This window comes from Gossypium hirsutum, chromosome A02, assembly GCF_007990345.1.
Source record: "Gossypium hirsutum isolate 1008001.06 chromosome A02, Gossypium_hirsutum_v2.1, whole genome shotgun sequence".
NCBI classification, from domain to species: Eukaryota; Viridiplantae; Streptophyta; class Magnoliopsida; order Malvales; family Malvaceae; genus Gossypium; species Gossypium hirsutum.
The window spans coordinates 14,521,145-14,534,163 of record NC_053425.1 but is presented as its reverse complement, the minus strand read 5'-3'; the positions used below and the strand labels follow the sequence as shown (position 1 = coordinate 14,534,163).

The window sequence follows — 13,019 nt, the reverse complement described above, 5'->3', positions numbered from 1 at the left end:
GCAATGTGTGCAACCGATATATATATATATATATATACAAGACAACAATATAGGTACAATCGTATTTGCCTAAACTCTGATACAGAATCAGAAATAGATGATACTCAATAATATCGTAACGATTTAGATAAGATGCAGACAAATCAGATACATATGTAGAACAGATCAAAATCAGATGCAGTTTCCTACCCTTATCCGCTATACACCATCTCTGACCATCCCAACACACCATATAGGGTATTAAGTACCCATCTAACCTTACACATCAATTAGTGTCAGTATGACACATTACAGAGTGTAATGATCGTGAAACTAACTAAAAATTTGACTAAGGCAAGCGCACCTATCGAACAGTATTATAGTTGAGGTGAGACCGAAAATATCATATCCATGAGGACTAAAAGTACTAGTAATTACTATTTTTTTATTATCTAGCCTAAGAATTGAAGGGATGTTTTCTAAACTAAACTTAATTATCTAACAACTAAGAGCGCGACAAAGATAAAAGTTGGAAAATATTCTTTGGAAAACCGATGAAGAAGACAATACCCAAGGAAGAATCCATCTAGACTTCACTTATCACTTCTGAATTAGACGATTTATGCACTTGACTTAATCCGTAGAAATCCCTGATTTATGTTAATATCTCTCTTGAGACTAAGAACAACTAACTCTAGGTTGATTAATCAAAATCTCTTTCTAATTAAAACCCTTATTGTCTTATTAACTTGATCTATGGATTCCCTTATTAGACTTGACTCTAATCTGGCAGATTTATGTCATCCTATCTCTAGGATTGCATGCAACTCTGCTTAATTATGAATAATCTACTCTTAAACAGGGGCTTTTGCTGCACTGAATAAGCACATCAAAAACCTGAATTAATGTCTTGGAATATTAAAGCAAGGGTTAAAACTCACAATTAAGAATAAGAACAAATATTTATCATATAATTCAAATAGTAATAAGATTCGTCTTAGGTTTCATCTCCCTTAGGTATTTAGGGAGTTTAGTTAATAATAATGGAAAACATCTCAAAATTAGAAAAACAACAAAATATAAAGAAACCCAAAGAACTTCTAAGGAAATTGAGTGGAGATCTTCAATCTTGAAGTAGATCCTGCTTCTGAGCTGATTCTGATGGCTGTCTTTGAGTATACCCTGCCTTCTACTCTGCGTCCCCCCTCTAATCCTCTTCTAGGGTGTTTATATAGACTTCGGAATGCCTAAAATAGCCCAAAATTATCTTTTTTCGAATAGATTGGCTCGACAGAGACACGGCCGTGTGCCACACCTGTGTGAAGGTGCTCAGGCCGTGTACAATTCTGACTTGGTTTAATGTCGACACGGCTATGACACACGGGCATGTGTCCTGCCCGTGTGTCATACACGGGCTTGTGGTTTACCCGTGTGAAAATGCTTAGGCCGTGTGGAATATTGAGATAAGCACATTTTGCCCGTTTTTGGCCTATTTCTTGCTCTTTTCACCTTCCTATGCTCACCTAAGTATAAAACAAGAATTTAAAGGATTAGGAACATCAAATTCTCTAAAACTTATGATAAATCATCTAAAAATATGCCAAGCATAGGATAAAAATATGTATATATTATGGTTTATCAAATATCCCCACACTTAAGTATTTGCTTGTCCTCAAGCAAAATCCTCAACTCTAAATTAAAATAAATTCTTCTCAACTTATAATTCTCGTCAATACTATATCGAAGTAAACCACAAGTAATTATATATTGAGAATTCAACTAAAAGAACATCAAAGTTTCAAACAATCCAAGTTGAGCATTTTAATCATAAAATCATAGGTATTCCCCTTTATCTAAGAAATTACCTTTTAATTCCAAATTGACAAGGGTTGACATCCTCACTAAAGATTCACTCAAATCACTCAAAGTGTTTAAGGTTCAATAATTAAGCGCTCAATAGTCAAACATGAAAAGTTATTACCATAGGCTTGCATGAAAATTAAATCTCCACCACTATGAATGAGATGATACACAAATCAAAAGGTCTTTAACAGGGTTGTAATGGGGCTTGGGTTAAAGGTGTGGATAAAAGCTAAAAAAGAGGGTTAGAATTGAGATTAATTTAATAAGTTACCAAAATTAGAAAAATAAAGCTAATTACTGAATTACAAACAGATGCCAAAATTAACACTATCCAAAACTAATGAAATGAGCTTTCTTTTCTCGAAATAGTAACTTTAACTTTTCCAAGCTCTTTATAACAATATGTAATTATATGAATATAAATATACAATTTTTTTAAGAAGAAGAACACGTACAATAATGGAAAGCACATAATAAGAAATAATTCAGCAACTAGAATGATCAAGCATTAGTTATGTAGCTAATCAAATCAAATCTCAATAAAAAGGAGTCAATGAAAAGGGAGAAATTCTTAACGAATCAAAAAGGGTTAAGTTGTGGGTTAATATTAAGGGGAAAATCAAGAAATAATAGTTAAGGCTCAAAGGGGTTCACTAGGGGCAATTATGTGAGTAGGATTTTTATGGGGTAAATGGGTTAAAACCTAAGTGCCTTTATCATTTTAGTATATCAAATCAAAGGTGTGGTCTCGACATGTATAATCGATGAAAGTTCTAGAATAGCAAATCAATGTTGGCGCACTCATAAAAACAAATCAGTGAGCAAATATATATATATGCTCTAAAGGGCTCAAAGTTTCACAAAAATTATGGGTATTTAATGTCAATCCTGTAAATTCAAAATTTCAAGATAATACTTCAATTCAGGGAAACAACCTAGCAATTTTAATTCTTAAAAGTCAACTTATCATGCTTGATTCTCTAATGCCTTTAAATTTTGAACAATCAATGCACAATTCCCTATGATTAAATTCAAAACATATTAATAAAAATTATAAAGCAATCAGAATTCACTCTAATAATAGTTTGAGGAAATTATTTGAGAACGAGATAGAGATTCAGGAGTTTTCTAATAAATAAATAACCTCCCTACACTTAAGATGTACATTTTCCTCAATGTACGAAGATAGATAACGACAATATAAGCATAATATCATAGAATAGAGGAAAAGTGAAATTGCCCTAAATTTGGATGTAGTCTTTGAAAGAGCGAAAGCGAGTTTAGAGACATTGGAAGTGATGTGTATGTGACCTATAGATAGAGGTGAAGGTGGTGGTAGAGGCTGGGTTCCACAATCACAGTGCCCAACAAAGAGGTTATCGTGGTGGTCGGTGTCGTGGTGGCTATGGTCGTGGTCGAGCAGGTCATGGCAGTCGTGGGGGACTGTTTGTATATTCCTGAGTAGCACCAATTGACTGAACCTTTTGAAACTGCGATGCCATCAATAATGTTTTAGGGAGTTATATTGATAGGGTTGTTATGGTTGGTAATAATGAAATAACTAGATAAAAGAAAATTCAAATTATACTAATAAAAGTCTTTGAAGGAAATGATAAATAAAGGCCAAATGAAATGCAAAAATAAAAATAAAATAAAAAGAAAAACAAATTAAAAAATAAATAGACTCAAAAGTCCTCATCGACAGTTGGATCGTGAGGTGGTGGTGCTGGAGGCGATATATGAAAATGCTGGAAAATTTATTGTAGAGTCGCCTCGATGTTGTTGAATCGCTGAGTGCAATATTGCTCAAAGCAATTAATGTGGTCAGAAACTTCAAACAATGAAGCAGCCGCATGAACTAGTCGGTGACTCGGTGGTGGCTGAGAATGTGGGTCCTCTTGAAATGTAGGGATATTGTCAGGAATATCCTCAGTGTCATCCTTATCAGTAGCTCGTGCAAGTCGGTATTGAGGAGGATCGAACCTATGACGACCCTCTATCATCCTCATATGGAGCATACTTTGGATGCCCTGTGGGGACATCTGGCTGATGAGTGTGAGCGATGAGGATTGCACCGATGTGTTCAAGAGCCCAAAGTATCGAGCTAGACGAGTCACATATGGGCCAATGTTGATGACTCCCTTTCGGTGTCGTTCTGTCTGATGGCGAAAAGCAAGGGCGATAAAGTATGCGAGATCAAAAATATGCCCTTACCTCATGCTCCACAGGAAGTATGCGTCATTAGTGTTAATGACGCTAGTGCTCTGTCATCTCCCTGTTAATGTGTGTGGCAAAAGGGCGTAAAGATATCGCAGAGCAGGAGCTAGAGCCGATGCCTTTGAGCGGCTCGGGTCATAGATGCTTGTAGCAGGCATGAGGGCTGCCCAAAACGATGAAGGTGCATAATGAATGTGGCAGTGGAGGTGGGGAAAATTGTCGACTTCCATTAAATTGTCTATATAGAGTCCCAAGGCAGCTCCAAATTCTGGGACACTCAACTGCAGTACTAGACCGCCAAGGCGATATTGGACTGTTCCTGGGTCGTTGTACTCTGCCATAACTGTTTGCAACTGAAATGTTAAGCATAGTTCTAAAGTGAACTCTAGATACGTCGGCTCGATGATATCAAAGAAGCAGTCCCATGAAGCGGTGATGAGGAGGGCCTGAACCAAATTAGCTAGGTGAACCTGCTCTAATGCGGCCCAATCGATGCAACGGCCCACACCAAGGGGTCGGGCATGTAGAATTTGAAATAATTCTTCCTGGAGCCTTGGTGGGAATTTAAGGAATGGTTGGCAGATCTTAGTGGTGGCACTTGAGGAGGTCGCACCTGAGCCCTTTCACTTTTTAGAGATGGGGACGAAAGGTTTCTTTCCTTGAGTGTTTGTCATGATGTACCTGAAAGAGAAAACGTTTTAATGTGAATAGAATCGACACTTAATAAAAGATATCGAAAAGCTTAGGAGGAGCTAAGACAAAAATGTGACTTAGAAGACTCTATTGTGATAACAAGATGAAAATTTAGTCTTATATGCACCATTACCCTAGCATGCAAAAATTGACAGAATGTGAAATGAACTAGCAGTATACTAAACTAATTAGCAATAATAATAGTAAAAAGGGAAAAGACACTGCAACGAATAATGAAAAAAAATAAGCACTAAAGACAAACAGAACATCATTAATGACTAACTAAATCTACAAATATATCAAAAGATCCTATGATTAAAATAGTGTGTAAGGCAAATGAACAAGAATCAAGAGAGGTAAATCCTAAATCTATTATTAATAAGGGGTAACAAAGTACCAAATGAATATCAAACATATTAGTGAATCAATGAGATAAACTAAAATAAAATGAAATAAGAATATGATGAAGATCAAGAATATGAAAAAAAAGCTTGACTGTTACAGTTGAGTGGACGGCAGCTAGGTGGTCAATGGTGGTGCTCGAAATGGGGAAGGGGGTTGCGATTTGTGTGAGGGAAGAAGGAAAAGATGGGGTATGGGGTTGAACAAGGATGGAGAAAGAGAGATGAAAGAGAGGAAGAAATAAAGGAAAAGAGAGTGGGGTGTTGGTCGCCAGAGGTTCATTGGAGAATGGTGGCCGGAGTGGAGAAGGTGAATAGTAGAAAGGTTGATGAATAGTGATAGTGGGGTTTTAATTAGGAAAGGGGGAAAATTAGGGTTAGGGGAGGGGAATAAATGGGGGCCACGGTCGTGTAAGCCCCGTTTTGGACCACACTAGCATGGGTGTTCCTAGCCTGTTTTTTCGTGAAATTTTAGTCAGTGTTGCACACAGTCCCTTCAACACGCCCGTGTTTATAGGCCGTGTACCCTACACGGTCGTGTCGCACGGCCGTGTGCACGTTTGGTTGCTTCTCCCACGCCCGTGGTAGGTCCAACACGCCCGTGTTCATGACTTGTACTTATGGTTTGATGATTTAAGCCAGTATTGCAAACGGCCTGTGGATACGCCCGTGTGTCTAGGCTGTGTGACCCACACGGCCGCATCACATGGCCATGTGGTGCTTCATTCGCTTCCCCCACGGTCGTGGCTTAAGCTCGTGTTGTATTCTGACTTGTTGAAAGTTTTAATTGTTTGTGCAATTTCCCACATGACCTCAAGCACGCTCGTGAGCATGACCATATAACTTTCACGGCTGCCTCACATGGCTGTGGTGGTTTTTAGGAAATTAAGGTGCAGTTTCACCACGATCTGGGGTACGCCCGTGTCCTGTAGCCCTAGGATGCACATGGCCGTATCACACGGCTGTGGCTATTTATCGCGGCCAATTTGTTATCCTGTCTTGGGGAAAATGTTTGTCCTGTTTTAGCATAGCCATGTCCTCGCCCGTGTCTCCTACCTGTGGTGAGCACACGGCCTAAGGCACGCCCATGTGCCAGGCCGTGTGTGCCAAATATACCTGCAGTTAATTTATATGAAAAAAATAGAAAAACAAACTAAAGTAATTTAATGGGGTTAGTGCTCGAGTTGCCTCCCGAGAATCGCTTATTTAAAGTCTAAGCTCGACTTTACGTTGTAGGTATGTTTAGTCAGGTTCGCGGAGCCGTAGCTCCTCTCCATTGTCTTTGAAATCCTCACCATTATAAAGTTTAAGACGATGTCCATTTACCGTGAAAGTGCCTTGGGTTGGGTGACTTACCTCTACTGTGCCATATGAAAAGATGGTTTGAACTACGAAAGGACCTGACCATCGTGATTTAAGCTTCCTAGGAAACAATTTGAGCATTGAGTTATATAGCAGGACAAGGTCTCCAACTTCAAATTACTTCTGTTGCTTTAAACGAGCATCATGGCGGCGCTTCATTGCTTCCTTGTATAATCGTGAGTTCTCATAGGCATTAGCTCTCCATTCATCTAACTCGTTTAGCTGTATCAATTTCTTTTCACCTGCGAGTTTGGGATCAAAGTTTAGAAATTTTATAGCCTAGAATGCTTTATGTTCTAGTTCAAATGGTAAATGACAACTCTTCCCATAAATAGGTCTGTAAGGAGATGTTCCTATAAGGGTCTTAAAAGCAGTTCTATAGGCCCATAAAGCATCAACTATTTTCTTTGCCCAATCCTTCCTATTTGACTCTATAGTCTTTTCTAGGATACGTTTAAGCTCTCGGTCCACGACTTCGACTTGTCCACTAGTTTGAGGATGGTAAGGGGTAGCTGTTCTATGGTAAACTCCATATTTCTTAAGGGTTTTATCAAATTTAGCATTACAAAAATGAGTACCCCTATCACTGATAATTGTTCTAGGTGTTCCAAATCGAGAGAAGAGTTTTTTAAGGAACCTTACCACCACTCTAGCATCATTAGTAGGCAAGGCTTGGGCTTCCACCCATTTAGACATATAATCAATGGCTATTAAGATATATTTATTCCCAAATGAGCTAGGGAATGAAACCATGAAGTCAATACCCCATACATCAAATATTTCACATGAAAGCATGTACGTTTGAGGCATTTCGTCACGTTTAGAGATATTACCTATTCGTTGGCATTTATCATAAGAAGTAACATACCTGTTGTTGTCTTTGAATAGTATGGGCCAATAAAAACCTAATTCAAGTGTTTTATGTGAGGTCCTAGTCCCACTGTAATGTCCTTTAGTCAGTCCTGAGTGGCAATGTTCTAAGATTCTAATTACTTCTGACTTCGTAACGCATCTTCTAATGACTTGACCTGCACATATATGAAAAAGAAAAGGATCTTCCCAAAAATAGTTTTTCACATCAATAAAGAAGCATTTCTTTTGCTGATGTGTCAATCCTTTTGGTGCAACATTAGCAGCTAAATAATTCGCAATGTCTGCAAACCAAGCTTTCTCGGAGTCAGATATAGCAAAGAGTTGTTCTTCAGGAAACGAGTCATTTATCTCATGTCCATCAAGCTCCTTGAGATGTGGGTTTTCTAATCTAGATAGATGGTCTGCTGCAAGATTTTTCGCTCCCTTCTTATATTGAATTTCTAAATAGAATTCCTGCAACAATAAAATCCATCTTATTATTCGAGGTTTTGCATCTATTTTAGTAAGGAGGTACCAAAGTGCAGAATGGTCAGTGTAAACGACAAGTTTAGATAATATTAAATATGGTCTAAATTTATCAAATGCAAAAACCACAGCCAACAATTCTTTCTCAGTCATCGTATAATTTTCTTGTACGGCTGTCAATGTTTTGCTAGCATAATAGATCGGTTGAAAGTACTTGTCTTTCCGCTGTCCAAGAACCTCACCTACTGCAAAATTACTTGCATCACACATTAGTTCAAAGGGAAAATTCCAATCAGGTGCAACTACAATTGGAACATTAATTAATTTATCTTTAAGAGTATTAAATGCTTCTAAACATTCTTGATTGAAATTGAAAGGCACATCTTTTTCTAGTAAATTCGTTAAAGGCTTAGCTATTTTAGAAAAATCTTTAATAAATCTTCTATAAAATTCAGCATGACCTAAAAAGCTTCGAATGGCCTTAACTTAACTGGGGGGAGGTAATTTCTCAATAGTTTCAACTTTTTCTTTGTCAACCTCGATTCCCTTACTAGAAATTTTGTGGCCTAACACAATCCCTTCACGAACCATGAAGTGACATTTTTCTCAATTTAGTACAAGGTTCGGTTCTTCACATCTCACTAGAACTCATTTTAAATTTTCAAGGAAAATATGGAAAGAGTTACCAAATATCGAGAAATCATCCATAAATACCTCTATAATGTTTTCCATGAGTTCATCAAAAATGGCCAAAATGCATCGCTGAAAAGTAGCAGGAGCATTACATAATCCAAAAGGCATTCGTCGATAAGCAAACATACTGTATGGACATGTAAATGTCGTTTTCTCTTGCCCCTCAAGAGCTATTGGGATTTTGAAATAACCAGAGAGTCCATCTAGGAAGCAATAATACATATGCCCAGATAATCTTTCCAACATCTGATCAATGAACGGTAAGGGAAAGTGATCTTTTCTTGTGGCATCGTTCAATTTCCTACAGTCAATGCAAACTTTCCATCCTATGACTGTTCGCGTTGGAATTAATCCGTTCTTCTTATTGGCCACAACAGTCATGCCTCCTTTCTTAGGAACAACCTGTACAGGACTCACCCAAGAACTGTCAAAAATAGGATAAATGATTCCAGCATCTAGAAGTTTAATTACCTCAACTTTTACAACTTTTTTTATGTTGGGATTCAGTCGCCTTTGAGCTTGCACACAAGGTTTATATCCATTTTCCATTAAAATTTTATGTGTGCAATAAGAAGGACTAATCCCTCTTATGTCAGAAATCTTCCAAGCTATGGCTCTTTTGTATTCCTTCAACACTTGGAGTAACTCGTCCTTTCCGGTTGGCTATAAATCTGAAGCAATAATCACTGGTAATATGGAATTATTTCCAAGAAACACATATCTAAGTGATCTGGCAGTTGCTTTAATTCCAATTTAGGAGGTTCTTCAACAAAGGGCTTTAATTTTAATTCATTATTCACCTCAATACCCTCATAGCTCTTATGTCTCAGTGAAGAATTATTAGAATTTAGTTCAGATTTTGCCTTAGCTATCACAGAATCATCATCATTTACCTTCTCTTCTTGGGCTAGGCACAGTTCCAACCTATCCTTATGTACGATTTCCTGTAAAGAATCTTGAGTAGCATGATCAATAGAGTCAATAAAATAACATGAGTCATCCTGTTCCCTAGAAAATCTCATGGCATCATAAATTTTAAAAATAATCTTTTCTTCACCTATCCTAAGCACAAGTTTACCATCACCCACATTGATAACAACCTTAGCAGTGGCTAAAAATGGGTGACCTAAAATTAAAGACACCTCAACGTCTTCATCCATGTCAAGCACAATAAAATTAACAGGGAATATGAATTTATCTACTTTTACACATACATCCTCCATAATACCCCTAGGATATTTAACAGATCTGTCAGCTAGTTGAATACTGATCCTAGTAGGTTTTCGTTCCCAAGGCCAAGTTGCTTGAACATTTTGTAGGGCATCAAATTAATGCTAGCTCCTAAATCAGCTAGTGCTTTCTCAACATTTAAACTACCAATTAAGCAGGGAATAGTAAAACTTCTTGGATCTTTCAATTTGGTTGGCAGTTTATTTTGGAGTATGGCTGAGCACTCCTCGTTGAGTTCCACTATAGAAAATTCTTCAAACTTCCTTTTATTTGTTAGAAGCTTCTTCAAAAATTTTGCATATGTAGGCATCTGCGAGATAGTTTCAACAAAAGGTAAGTTAATATGTACCTATTTAAAAAGTTAAAGAAATTTACCGAATTATGTATCCATGCGGTCTTTCTTCAACTTTGCTGGGTACGGGATTAGTGGTTTATATTCCTTCAACACTGGTTTTTCATTATTTTCGAGTTTTGCCTCCTCATCTTCTTTTCTACCAGCTTCTGGTGGCAGCTTCTTTTCAGATTCAGCTAACACCTTCTCACTCCTTAATGTAACTGCTTTCACTTGCTCTTTTGGATTGGGTTCGGTGTTACTAGGTAGATTCCCCGGTGGTCTCTCTGAAATCATCTTAGCCAGCTGTCCTATTTGATTCTCGAGCCTTTGAATTGATGCTTGCTGATTTTTAAGTGTAGTTTCAGTATTCTGAAAATGATTCTCCGCGACTGAAATAAACTTTGTTACCATCTCCTCAAGGTTCGGCTTTTTCTCTTACTGGTAGGGTTGTTGTTGAAAGACTGGAGGGGGTGGTGGTCTTTGATTGCCTTGGCCTCCCCATGAGAAATTTGGGTGGTTCCTCCAACCTGCATTGTAAGTGTTACTATAAGGATTATTTTGAGGCTGATGATTATTACTCATATAATTTATTTGCTCGTTCTCCATGTTAGGGTCGTAGGATGGATATTCTAAATTGTTCGTTCCACCTCCACTTGCATCGCACTGCATTACTGGATGAACCTGTGTAGAACCAAGTAAACCATAAATTTTTCTATTCAAAAGTTCTACCTGATTGGAAAGCATAGTAACTGAATCAACGTTAAAAACGCCAGCTGCTTTTGTCGGTTTTGTCCTCATGACTTGCCACCGATAATTATTTAGTGACATCTCTTCTATGAACTCATAAGCCTCTTCAGGTGTCTTATTATTGATAGTTCCACTAGCAGCTACGTCAATCATTTGTCTAGTCGAGAGATTCAAACCGTTGTGGAAAGTTTGAACTTGTAGCCAAAGAGGCAACCCATGGTGAGGGCACCTTCTCAATAAGTCTTTGTATCTCTCCCATGCATCATAAAGAGTTTCTAAATCCATTTGCACAAAAGAAGAGATATCATTCCTCAGTTTAGCCATTTTAGCAGGCGAAAAATATTTAAGTAAAATTTTTTCAGTCATTTGTTCCCAAGTAGTGATTGACCCTCGCAGTAACGAGTTCAACCACTGTTTAGCCTTATTCCTCAATGAAAAGGTAAACAACCGAAGGCGAATGGCATCACCAGAGATAACATTGATCTTAAATGTGTCGTAGGATTCCAGAAAATTTGCTAGATGATTGTTTGGATCCTCTTCCTGCAAACCATCAAATTGAACAAACTGTTATATCATTTGAATTCAAAATTATTTGCAGCAACAGCAGGTCTAACTATACTCGATTCAGTTCCTGTTAAAGTAGATTTAGTATAATCATACATAGTACGAGAAGTGGGATTCTGATCTACTGGATTTGCAGCAACCATAGGAGGTAACAGATTATTTTGATTTTCAGCCATCTCCTCGGTATTAGTGTGAATATCAACTTCTCGCTCTTCCTCTATGTATTGTAGGCTTCGTCTTATTTCTTTTCAGTTTCTGCGAGCTGTGCTCTCGATCTCACTATCAAAAAGCAAAGGTCCTAACGGGTTTCTTCTAGTCATAAACTATAAAAACCTGCCAGAAGTAAATAAAAAAATTTAGTAATTAAAACAAAAACAAAATTAAATTGCAATAAAAATAAAAATGGCTAAAGTAATAAAAATTAAGCGTTTCTAATATCTTAGTCCCCGAAAACGGCGCCTAAAACTTGATGATCGTGAAACTAACTAAAAATTTGACTAAGGCAAGCGCACCTATCGAACAGTAGTATAGTTGAGGTGAGATTGGAAATATCGTATCCACGAGGACTAAAAGTACTAGTAATTACTATCTTTTTATTATCTAGCCTAAGAATTGAAAAGATGTTTTCTAAACTAAACCTAATTATCTAACTAACTAAGAACACAAAAGAGATAAAAGTTGGAAAATATTCTTTGGAAAGCCGATGGAGAAGACAATACCCAAGGAAGAATCCACCTAGACTTCACTTATCACTTCTAAATTAGACAATTTATACACTTGAATTAATTCGTAGAAATCCCTAATTTATGTTAATATCTCTCTCGAGACTAAGAACAACTGACTCTAGGTTGATTAATCGAAATCTCTTTCTAATTAAAACCCCTATTGTCACATTAACTAGATCTATGGATTCCCTTATTAGATTTGACTCTAATTCGACAAATTTATGTCGTCCTATCTCTAGGATTGCATGCAACTCTGCTTAATTATTAATGATCTACTCTTAAACAGGGACTTTTTCTCTACTGAATAAGCACATCAAAAACCTGAATTAATATCCTGAAATATTAAAGCAAGGGTTAAAACTCACAATTAAGAATAAAAACAAGTATTTATCATATAATTCAAATAGTAATGAGATTCATCTTAGGTTTCATCTCCCTTGGTATTTAGGGAGTTTAGTTCATAATAATGGAAAACATCTCAAAATTGGAAAAACAACAAAACATAAAAATCCCAAAGAACTTCTAAGGAAACTGAGTGGAGATCTTCAATCTTGAAGTAGACCCTGCTTCCGAGCTGATTCCGATGGCTGTCCTTGAGTATTTCCTACCTTCTACTCTGTGCGCCCCCTCTAATCCTCTTTTAGGGTGTTTATATAGACTTTGTAAAGCCCAAAATAGCCCAAAATTAGCTTTTTCTGAATAGAATTAGACTTTGACTCGACAGGGACACAACCGTGTGCCACGCCCGTGTGAAGGTGCTCAGGCCGTGTGCAATTTTGACTTGGTTTAATGTCGACACGGCCATGACACACAGACGTGTGTCCTGCCCGTGTGTGATTTACCCGTGTGAAAATTCCTAGGCCGTATGGAATA

General features: G+C 37.4%; 1 non-coding gene across 1 annotated transcript; it reads left to right on the top strand.

The window, feature by feature from the left end:
* Window positions 1–11,068: 11,068 nt before the first annotated feature.
* On the top strand, window positions 11,069–11,175 carry LOC121217364 (small nucleolar RNA R71). The gene has a single exon (XR_005913460.1). It is a non-coding gene; the product is annotated as a small nucleolar RNA R71 (small nucleolar RNA).
* Window positions 11,176–13,019: the final 1,844 nt, after the last annotated feature.